This window comes from Galeopterus variegatus, unplaced genomic scaffold, assembly GCF_000696425.1.
Source record: "Galeopterus variegatus unplaced genomic scaffold, G_variegatus-3.0.2 Scaffold2845, whole genome shotgun sequence".
Taxonomy (NCBI): Eukaryota; Metazoa; Chordata; class Mammalia; order Dermoptera; family Cynocephalidae; genus Galeopterus; species Galeopterus variegatus.
Window position 1 is genome coordinate 51,591 of NW_007728956.1, and position 12,271 is coordinate 63,861.

At 38.7% G+C, this 12,271-nt stretch overlaps 1 pseudogene; it reads right to left on the minus strand.

The window, feature by feature from the left end:
• Positions 1–876: 876 nt before the first annotated feature.
• Positions 877–12,271, minus strand: part of LOC103599084 — a 109,726-nt pseudogene continuing 98,331 nt past the window's right edge.

Sequence of the window (12,271 nt, forward strand, 5' to 3'; positions counted from 1 at the left end):
GGCCTCTTGGTGGCTCCTTTTTTTCAGTTGTCTGAGGCCCCTTTCTCCTACATGGATCCATGGGAACCCTGTTAGTGGTCTTGCTGGCCTGGGGGCTACCAAGGCCCTCTTCTCCCCTGCTGCCTCCAAGCAACTCATAGGAAGGGCACAGCTGCAACTTTTGCCATCTCTTGCTCCATGTGCTCACCAAGGCCTGCCTGGAAGTGGCTGGGGCTCAAAATGGTTAGAGAGGTCCCTTCTTTCTCTCACTGGGGCTTCTCCTGCCTTCATGCACTCTGTAGGTCTCTCTTCCTCTTCCCCTGAGCTCCAGTGGCCCCAGTTTGTCAGTCGTTCCTTTTTAATAGTTGTAAATTGGTTGATTGTGCATAAGGGTGACACTGGAGACCGTCTGTTCTGCTAACTTGATCAGGAGTTCTCATGTCTCTTGAATACAAATTTATGATACTCTGGAGGTGATCTCAACACAATGTTCAAATATTATACATTTCCCCACTTATTAATTTAACAGATATTGAGCACCTGTGGAGTACTTGGCAGTGATAAGGTCACGTTGACTCAGTAGTGAACAGTCTCTGTCCTTATGGAGTTAACATTCTAGTGGACCCTACGTTTGGCATATTCATCATGCTTTTGTAAAAGCCCTGATAAAACTCTTTTCCTTTCTGAGGCCTTTCTTCTGAGTAACATTTGATAAGGGTCAGGGTTCTGACTGAAGCCTTTGATATAGCGATTACAAGAGTCCTCTGCTGTGTGGTCCCTGGACAATCAGGACATGAGGAACTGTGGCTGAAACACTGACTTTAATGAAACAAATGATTTTTCTTTTGAGACATGATGGCTGGAAGAATTCATGTGACACCTGAGTCTTCAAAAAAATCATTTTATAGAACATTTTTTCTGTGTGGATTCACGGATGTTCTTACTACCCCTATTGCTTTTATGGGATTTGTCATCAACATGGATTCTATGATGAATTGTAAGATTTGATTGTCACCTGAAGCTCTTACCACATGTCTCACATTTGTGACATCCTCCAAACCCTGTGTGAACTCTGATGAGACAGCAGCTGTGACGACTCACTGAAGACCCTACCACACACATCACATTTGTACAGTTTCTCTCCTGCACGGACCCTCCGATGCACGTCAAGATTCAAGTTCCACCTGAGGCCCTTCCCGCACTCCTCACATTTGTACGGCTTTTCTCCAGGGTGGACTTTTTGGTGGGCTTGAAGATGGGCACTCCAACCAAAGCTCTTCCCACACTCTTCACATTTGAAAGGTTTTTTTCCACTGTGGACTCTCTGGTGGGCCAAGAGATTTGAGCGCTGCCTGAAGACCTTCCCACACTCCTCACAAATACACGGTTTCTCTCCTGTGTGGATCCTACAATGAGTTTTAAGATCTGCTCTACAGTTGAATCCCTTCCCACACTCTTCACATTTGTTTGGTTTCTCACCAGTATAGATCAGCTGGTGAATCTGAAGTCCTGAACTCTGAGTGAAGCCTTTCCCACACTCCTCACATTTGTAAGGTTTCTCTCCCATGTGGACAACTAGATGAACTTTATAACGGGAGTTTCTCCTGAAGCTCTTCCCACACTCCTTACATTTGTATGACTTTTCTCCGGTGTGGACTCTTTGATGGGCTTGAAGATTTGAACTCAGAGTAAAGCCTGTACCGCACACAGTACATATGTATGATTTCTCTCCAGTGTGGACTCCCTGATAGGCCTGAAGACTTGAAGGATGACTAAAGCCTTTACCACATTCCTCACATTTATAGGGTTTTTCTCCTGTGTGGGCCCTCTGATGAATGTAAAGGTTTGAGCTGCAAATGAAGCCCTTCCCACACTCCTCACATTTGTATGCTTCTCTCCTGTATGGACTCTCTGACGGGACTGAAGAAGTGAATTCCGACTGAAGCTCTCACCAAAAGCATCACATTTAGACGGTTCCTCCCCAGTGTGGAGTCTCTGATGCTCCTGAAGATGAGAGGCCTGACCGACCCTCCCACAGTCCTCATGATTACAAGGTTTTTCTCTGGTGTGAATTTTACAATGAACATGAAGTGCTGATCTACACTGAAACCTTTCCCACATTGCTCACACTTGTATGGTTTCTCCATAGTGTGGACTTTTCAGTGGGTTTGTAGATGTGAGCTCTGACTGAATTCCTTGCCACACTCATCACACATGTTTTTCCTCCATGTGAGCTATAACAGAAGCCTTTCTACATGCGATACATGTATGAGACTTCTCTCCTGAGTGTAATTGCTAATGAAGATCAAAGTTGGAGAGGTTGTTGAGGGTTTCCTTGCACTTATTACACTGACAGGGTTACTGCCCTGTATGAATCATACTATTCTGGTCAAATGTTGAAATTTTCATGCTGTCTTTTCCATAATCATCACTTTTCTGTACTCTTTGATCTTCATAGTGATACAAAATCCAACTGATGGGGTCAATGCCCTGTTTACACTGACATAGTTTATTTTTCATAGAAATTTGCTGATACGTATTCTGATAATTCTGTGACTCAGTCAGGAAAGTTTTCCTCCAAGAATCCTGGAATCTCAAGGTTGGGAACTCTGGACTGTCAGTATCATCTTCACAAATTTGAATAGATAGTCCTGCCCCAACCCGGCAGGGGGAATCACCTTGTTTGTGAAACTGAGAATTATTTATCATGGTTAAGTCACTTGTCATTTGTTGCCAGATTTGCCAGCAGGAAAGCTTTTCATGAGATACTCTGTCTTGAACAGTCCTTAACTCACTATGTTCTCTCCTAAGTTTCTCTTTCTTTGCATTGCTGTCTTCATCACCCCAAGATTTTCTTCTATTTCTATATGTATTCTATCTTGTATGGAGGACTGATGCCCCACTGAGACCAGGTTTCTGAAGTTCTCCACCATCACATCTTGGCTTCCTCTGGGCAGGGTTCAGCAGTCCCAGCTCCTCCTCAGTGAAGGCCACAGCCACTTCCTTGAATGTCACTGCTTCCTTGAATGTGCTTATTTTTAATTCTTCCTTCGGGGTAAGTGCAGAGTCCTAAAAGGGCAGAAGTGGAGCTCTGCTGCCTCCTCCTTCATACAGAGCTTTTTGACAAGTCATGGCTTAATTATTACAAGCAGGGAAAAGATGGCTGCTTTGTCCTTCTTTTAAATATATCTTAAGGACAAAAACCCCTTCATCACCAGCTGAACTCCCTTTTGTAATCTTCTGAATCCTTCTTCCTTCTCTCTCCTCAGAATTGGAACCACTATCATGACTTTGATGAAAATTTTTACTTTTGAGATTCTAAAAATGTATTACCTAAAGTGACCATAACTAACTTATTGGACTGTTCTGTTTTACAATTTAATAGGAATGAAATTAATGGTATGCTTCTTTCTGCTACTTGTAATTTTCACTCAACATTGTTTTTGAAATCCGTTCATGCTGAAACATTTATTTTCAATTGTTCTATAGCCAGAATCAGCAAATATTTTCTGTAAAGGGCCAGATGATAAAGATTGCAGGCTTTGTGAGTCATATAGTCTCTGTCACAACTATTTAACTCTGTTGCTTTAGTGTGAAAGCAGCCATCAGCTCTACGGGAAATGAATAGGCATGGCTGTCTTCCAATAAAACTTTATTGACATAAACAGGCAATGGGCTGTGGTTTGCCGACTCTGCTCTGTAGTATTCCCTCACAAGAATATACCATGTTTTATTTATCCACTCCCCAGTGCATGGTCTTCTACATAATTTCTGAAATTTGCAGTTGTAAATAATGATTCCATAAACATTCTTATACATGTCTCCTCAAGCAGATATGAAAGAATTTCTGCAGGAATTTACTTAGAAATAGAATTAGTGGTCATGTATTATGTACATTTTTAACTTTTAGAGGGTGAAATTGCCCTCCAAAGTGGTATCAATTTACGTTCCAGTCCAATATAGAATTCCCATTCCAACCCCCACCCCCGCCAACGCTTGTTATTATTCATCTTTTTTTAATACTATTCAATCTGATGGCCTGACTTTTAATATTACCATGTCATTTTGCATTTCTCTGGTTATTAGTGGGGAAGAGCTTCTTCCCACCCCTGGTTTGTAGGCCATTGGAGTCCTTCTCAGACTGAGTTTTATTTGCTTGCTCATGTTTTCTATGAGACTGTTTTTTATTTTCCTACTGATACATAGGATTCTTGTTCATTCTAGAAATTAATCCATATTATATGTGTTGAAAATACGGTATCTTTTTCTAGTCTGCCATCATATTTTAACTTTTTAATGAGGTCTTTTATCATACAAGCATTTTAGGTTTTAACATAGCCAACTTTATTAATTTGTTTAATGAATTGTATTTCTGAGGGTTTTTTTTCAAGATTCTCATGATGGTACGAAAAAAATTTCAAACCTTTATTTACCCACAGGAAGGCCCTACTGGGGTCCCATGTTTGTGCACAGGGCCCCCAGCAGCTCCTCATTTCCCTCTGGGCCCATAGCCTTCACTTCTGCCCTGTGAGGGCCACTGAAATCCAGCTGTCTAAAATGTATATTCACTCCTCAAAGGCAGACAACTCCAACCCTCCATACTTTTTTCCTGTTTAGCATCTGGAAATTTCCTTTCTTGCTATTAAGTTTGACTATGTGTTTTGTTGTTGTTGTTGATATATTTTACTACAGGTTTTATTACCTCTTAGAGGGAATGAAAGCTCTCCATTTCTGTTTTAGTCTACCAGATATTTGCAAGTCCCTGACATAATCTGTCTACTTTGCTTCTCCAGATGAACACCAGGCTCTGTACCTACAAAATTCATGATAGAATTGGTAGCCTGGGAATGTAGCTAGCAATATTAACTCTTCCTAGTGCTGCATTATGGCCCGGTAGGTCTAAATTATGAACTCCTTGAGGGAAAAGACCATATGTTATATATCATTTTATTTCCAACATCTGTGACAGTGCACTAGATACTAATATATTACATACATAATACAATGCTATGACATAGTATTAGGTACTTGATAGATGTGTACTAAAGGAATGTGTGAAATAGAATCATATTAAGACATATTAGGGGACCCATATTGCAGAAGAACACAAGAAAGGCAACCATTATTCCTAGACTGAATACTAGGAATCAATTTGCTTAAAATTATTTATTTAGCAACTATTGTGAGTAAAATCCATCTCAACTTTTAGGGATGATATAGAAAATAGCACACATTATTTCTTTTTGCTATGAAAGGGCCATATGCACCTGTCTGTCTCATAAAAGAGCAAGGATAACACACATGAGAAATTGCAGAATGTGTGTGTGTGTGTGTGTGTGTATACATACACATGTAATAGACTATAGTAATGGTTAAAGTGCAAGTTATATGAGAGTTCAGAAAATTGAGAGATCCCTAGGGAACTGGGAATTCAAGAAGGAACATTTTAAAGTAGGAAAAATTTGGTCAGATGATTCCAGAATAAGCAGCATTTGGATAGCCCACCAGAGAGAGCATTCCTGGAAGAGAAAACAGTATATGGATAAAGGTCAGCAGATAAACACAGCACAGTGTATCATGGGGATAGTGTATCATGGGGATGGTTTAGGTCTGCCTTTGTTGATGCCACTGAATATTGGCCAATTTTCTCCACTTTTCCAACCAAATCTGGGGAAAGGGTTGGTATGATATACCTATCAAAGAGTGAGTCCTGGAAAGGCATTTAGTGGGAGAGCCCAAAAGCAGAGGAGAAGACTGTATGTCTCATAGGGCACACTTCCCAGTGACTATAAAATCCATTTTCTGACTCACTCTTTGTTTTTAGGCTGTATTCCAGTGGAAGACTCATAAGGCACCTCTGATGGTCTATTCAGGGCAGTAATCCTGGAATTTGAGGTCTCTATTTTTTTCTTTCCCACATACTGTGTGCTCTGAGGGCACAGACATGAGACTGACTATATCAATGAGTCCTACATGCCCTGGCTAACAAGAGGGCAAAGGCTGAAGGCATCTGTAGGGAGAAACCCATCTTTGGTCAAGCTCTAATAAGCTTGTATCCTTGGCGGCAGAAATCACCCCAGCAGCAAAGCCAACTTTATACCCTTGATTCGGGGAAAACTGTTGTAAAAGTACCTAGGAAATAACTGAACACACAATATGCTTGTTTTCTTTTATTTACTTTGCTTACAGCAAATGGCTGTAGTAAGAATGAACAGTGTTTCCCACTTGCTTTTCTGCTGTCTGATTAGGTTGTGCATGGACACACTGCCCGGGCTTGCACTAGTGGCTCACTCCACATGAGCAGTCACATCTTTGTGTGTTTGGGGCCCAGACTGCTGCTCCCCTGCTCTGAAACAGCTCTGTTCCCTTCCCTGATTTCCATCCCTCCTCCAGCATTAATTGATAGCCTCGAATGTTAATTTTTTATTATTGTCATGATTCATAGGTGACTGTATTTGCTAAGCTCACAATATAAAAGAATAATGACCACTTCGAATAGACCTGAGAACAATTCTCCCAATTTTAAGAAGTAAGAAAGGTTATGCAGTGTCATTTAGCAGAAAACTAAATAAAATATTTGGATTATCAGGACAGATTTTTAAAATAAAAAGCACACAGACCAATTACAAAATGGGCAAAAGATCTGGATGCGGCACCAAAGAAGATATACAGATGCCAAATAAACATGAAAAGATGCTCTACTTCATTTGTCATTAGAATATTGCAAATTAAACACAATCATATATTACTACACACCTGTTAGAATGGCTAAAATCCAAAAAGAAACTGACAATACTAATTGCTGGCAATGATGTGGAGCAAGAACTCTCATTCATTACTAGTGAGAATGCAAAATGGCATAGCCACTTTGGAACTCAGTTTGTCAGTTTCTTCCAAAGCTAAACACAGTCTTACAATGTGATTTAGCAATAATGCTCCTAGGTATTTATTTAACTGATTTGACAACTTAAAAACCTGCATTTAACCAAGTTCATTCCTGTTTATAACCTGTTTATAACCAGCTTCATACATAATCACCCCAAACTGGAGGTAACCAAGATGTTCTTCAAAGGTGAATGAATAAGCAAACTTGTAATATATTCATACAATGGAAACTATTCAGCAGTACAAAGAATGAGCTATCAAGCCTGCAAAGGCATGGATGGATTTTTTTTTTTTCTTAACCTTTGGCTTGGTGTTGTCAGCACCATGCTCAGCCAGTGAACTAACTGGCCATCCCTATATAGGATCCGAACCCATGGCCTTGGTGTTATCAGCACTGCACTCTCCCGAGTGAGCCACCGGCCAGCCCTGGCATGGATGAATCTTAAATGAATATTGCTCAATGAAAGAAGCCAGTCTGAAAAGGCTGCATACCGTATGATGCAAATTGACCATGTGGAAGGGGCAAAAACTATAGAGATAGTAAACAGATCAGTGATTGCTGGGAGTTCCATAGGGGAAGGGAGGAGGGTTGAACACATTTGGCACAAAGGATTTTTTTTTAGGGCTGTGGAATGATTCCATATGATACTGTAATAGTACATACTTGACACAATGCATTTGTCAAAACTCACAGAACTTTACAACAAAAAAGTAAACTATGCAAAATTTAAAAAATCTTTTAAGAGGTCTCAGAATCCCAGAATTGAATATAGAATGTGGCAAAAATATTTAACTGTATTATGAATGTGTGAAACAAGCTCATTGAGGAGGATGGGGAAAAAAAGGTATCGACCTAAGTAAGTTTGATGATTAGTGGAGTCTATAAGACTAAAGGCTAAAAGAATTGCCCACAGCTCTGTATTCTGACTGATAAAGTTGCTGCCCAAAGGTATGTGGATTAACCACTCTAAAACCCCTATACATGTATACTGGGTTTGAACAATTAACTAGATGGATGGCAGATGGTAGAAACCAGATTTCTTACTGCTGTAATGCGAGGTTGCAGATTAGCATAGAGTAGAGGCCAGAATGGATCCATGAGGTAGTGGGTTAGAGTTGGAGTCATCAGTATGTTTAGCTTAATATGGATACAGATATATCTTAATACTAATGTAATATATATACATATATTAATATAAAATATATGCATATAGGCATATTTACAGATATGTGTAAAAACATACAGAATTCACAAATATATTCCCTCGCTCTGTCAGCCATGAGGACCTAGCAGTGATGACATCCTGGGAGCAATAATCCCACACAGCCCCCAGATTTTGGTTTCTAATACCATTCTGTAATAAAAGGAACCAGTGTTCTTTGGAGAAATGGCTGATTTTAAGAGCAGGACAGGAAATATGCAAGATGAACTCATGCCATCTTGTAGTACAAGAAAATAAGGAAGTGCTAAAAACAGTTAAAAAGAAACAACCCGTAATGATGGGGAATGTCAAAGGTCACAGGAACAAACTGAAAGAGCTCTCAACGGCCAATTCTGAATCAATTTGAGCCACAAAATACATAAAGCAGTGTTGGATTATAACACAACATATAAAATAAATATCCACAAGTCCATACTGATACAAATAAACGATTAAATAAAATAAAAGGGGGGGAAGACATAAATGCCCTGCACCGAATGATTTCAAATAATTTATGTAGATACTCTGCCCTTGAGGAAGTGGAACATAACTCCCCAGTCCTTAAGTGTGGGCTCTGCTAGCGACTTCCTCCCGAAGAGAACGACATGGAAAGGGCTGGAGACCTACTAAACACAACCTCACCCAGGTGGTCAAGGTCACCAACAATGACAAGTCATGTGGATTGCATGATATGATGAGAACAGACTTTACCCCTGTGATCTTTCTTCTCAAACCCCATAACACCAGTCTAATCATAAGAAAAAATTAGGCAAATCCCAATCGAGGGACATTCTTCAAAATATCTGACCGGTGTTCCTCAAAACTGTCATCAAAAACAAGAAAAGTGTGAGAAACCGTCGTAAGCAAGAGGAGACTAAGGAGACATGATGACGAATGAATCATGTATGAGTAAAGAATGAACTGCAGTTAATAATAACGTATCAATATTGGTTCATTAATTGTGTCACAGGTACTATACTAATGAAAGAGGTTAATAATAGGGAAAATCGGGTGTGGGGTGTATGGGAACTCTGTATCAGCTTCCCAATATTAATGTAAATCTAAAAATTATTCTGAAATAAAAATTTTGTTATAAAATGAAAAGGGTCTTATAAATATTTCTACATTGAAAACTGCTGCTCTTCTCTAAGTTTATGACAACTTGCAACATCAAATTGTTTTACACAAAAGATTGCATAGTTCAGGGATCTGACAGAAATTTACTGTAAATTTTATAAAACAAACAAACAAAAAAATAAATAAATTTTATTTTTAAATATATTTTAACTATTTTAAATCAGAAAAAATCAACAAGCATTTTAAAATGTATTATGTAGCAAATTTCAACATTGGCATCAACTTGTTATCCTGTTCTACTAAATAAATTAAATTTCATGCAGTGCTTTCTTAGCAACCTCTATATACTTAGTGGGTATTGTGATAATGCTAATAAGTTGTATTAAAAGAACAATTACCATTTACGACTACTTATCTGTGTGAATATGGACTCTCTCCAAGTGGTGTAAGCAAAAGCCATGACAGACATTGGTTGCAGACTCACCTTATCCTTAACTTGCTGGTATAACCCCAATTTTAATTGTGTTTATTGAAAAAACTTCTTTAAGTGACTTTGAAAAACAATATAAAAATACATTCTGTAAATCTGATATATTATAAAATATATTTATATTAATAAAATATCAATGTTTAATATATATTGGATACTGTTTTATATATTGGTCCTTTATCTATTTTGTATAATATATACACACATGCACGTTTTATATATTGCTCTCTATTAGCATTATATGTTGGTATATTATTTAACTTTAAGAGACATTTGTGTCGATTTTTTTTAAAAAGCCTTGAAAGCTACTTTACTACAAAAAAACCAAGCCTCTAATGCAGCCTTGAATTGGTAGACCAGGCAATCCATTTATGACCCTTGTCACATTTGGCTATCTTCATTCAAAATTCTCACAATTGCAGAATTAATGCTCTCATCAAAAAAGAAAAAGGTGTGAAACTTCATAAGCGAGATAGTACAGACTCCCAAGCCAGTCACTAGTAAACAGTGTTTTCTTTTCTGCTAGGAGAGGTAAAAGGATAGGAAAAAGCACAGTTGTGATGTTTTGGGGAAGGGGGCAATTTTTCATACCTAACAGAGTATCAGACAAATGGCTCTGTGAGCCTCAGTTACCATGTCCATAAAGAGATATGAAAATACTTGACCTGCCTAAAAGATAAAGGGCAGGGACACAAAAAGCCTCTGGGATTCTCTCATGGTTCTAAGATAAAAAATATTTTAGGTTTTTATACGACTTACCAAAAGATCAAGCATAAAGATCTGTGTTTATTTCACAGTACCCTAATTCAACATGTTCCTGTTTTTCCATTTCCTATTTTTTCATCCATTGTGTCTTTTCACCATACTTTACTGTGTTCAGCAATCTTGAATGCCCCCAATCCTAATAAGTTTGAGTCTCCAATCTTATTGGTCTGCAATTTTGTTTGAAAATCAGGTAAGATTTTTGACCTGCGTAATATCTGAGAATTCCTCTTTCTCCCTTCTGTCTCCTTGACATACTTATGTCTTAGGCTTCTCCTATTTCTCCCCTGGCTCCTCTGCAGTCTCCTCTGGAGCTCCCCTTTCTCTGTCTAGGGCCATCTTGATTTTCTACTTGTCTTGCTTTTCACATTTTCTGGGTGACATAATCAACACCCATGGCTTCACCTATTGGGTAATAGGTCTATGACTCAAGAAACCTATGTTTTGAGTCAGGATTTCTCTGGTGAACTCCAAGTCTTATGTTCAAGTGTCTACTAAACTCTTCCCCTTAGCTGTCTTATAGGTTTTTCAAATTCATCATATCTAAAACTGAACACATCGATCTTCACGCCCAATTCTCAGCATATTGTTGTTATATTCCCCACCTGAGCAAACCAGAAACCTAGGAGTAACTTAGAATTAGTCATCCCAGTCCTGTACTGACTTTCCAAGCCATCTGTTTTGCTGTTCTCGCTTCTCCACTCCCACTACAGTCACCAGAGCTATAGTATAAAACTCTAGTTATTCTCACCTGGTTCTTTCAACTAGTCTCTCTCTCCAGTCTGGGCCCCCTCCAATCCATTCTTCTTTGATACCAAAGACATTTTCTATAAGACAAATCATTTCATGCTTAACTTCCCATCCTTCAGTAGGATGTTTTAGAATAAAGTCATACTCCTTATCTGAGGACATAAGCTCATCCTCCCGTTCCTATATGTGGCACCACCAAGACTCCGCCATGACTCTGCATTTTCAAAACACGCTCTTTCTGTCTGAGGTCTCTCTGTTCTCTCCTTCTTCCTCATCTACTCTTTCCTAACTGTCCTCATCTTATTTATTTATTCCTTCTGTAAAAATCCATAGCGCCTTCTGCATGCCTGCATTATATCTTTTACCAAAATAAAATATAATCACTTATGCACTTATTCCAATCTTTCATTGGACTGTACAAGTTCCTGGAGGGCAGGAAAGAGTTTTATTTCACTTTATATTCTCAGCACTTAGTTGAGTACCTGATATTAGTCATTATTAAAGAATCTTTGTTGACTGAATGACACAAATGGGCACACTACTTCTTTAAAAAGTGCATCCCATGCCATACCATTTATTACCTCAGCTTCTTTAAGAGCACTTCAGCATGTCCTGATTTTCTTTCTCTATAAGGACCAATTTGCAATCAGAGATGCTTTTATTCAGGCAATAAACCAACAATAACAAAAGGAAAAATAAATGAATTCATCCGGCTACAACAGAGAAGTTGCTCATATATTATAGATGGTTATTAATACAATTTTCTAGCCAGTCTCCAGAATTTTAATCAAACTGTTCTAGCAGAGGCAAAGGGAAAGGGTGATTCTGCCCTGCATATTAAAGCTGTGCAAGAATAAAAGACCCAGGTTCAGGATAGGCCAATTAGCAACAGCTGTGTGGGAGAAAGAAAAGATGGAAAGAGGTCTAAGGCTGGGAGAAAAGGAAAATGATTTTCTAAAAAGCCAGAAACCTTTCATTTTAATGGTCTCTATTTATTGAAAAGTGCACCTGTGGTCTTTCTACCAAAGTATGTACTGCTTGTGCTTGGCAAGGAGAAAAGGAGACCAGAAGAGGGAGTGACCTTGCTAAAGAAAACTTCAAGAGTTGAAGGTGACACTTACAACTG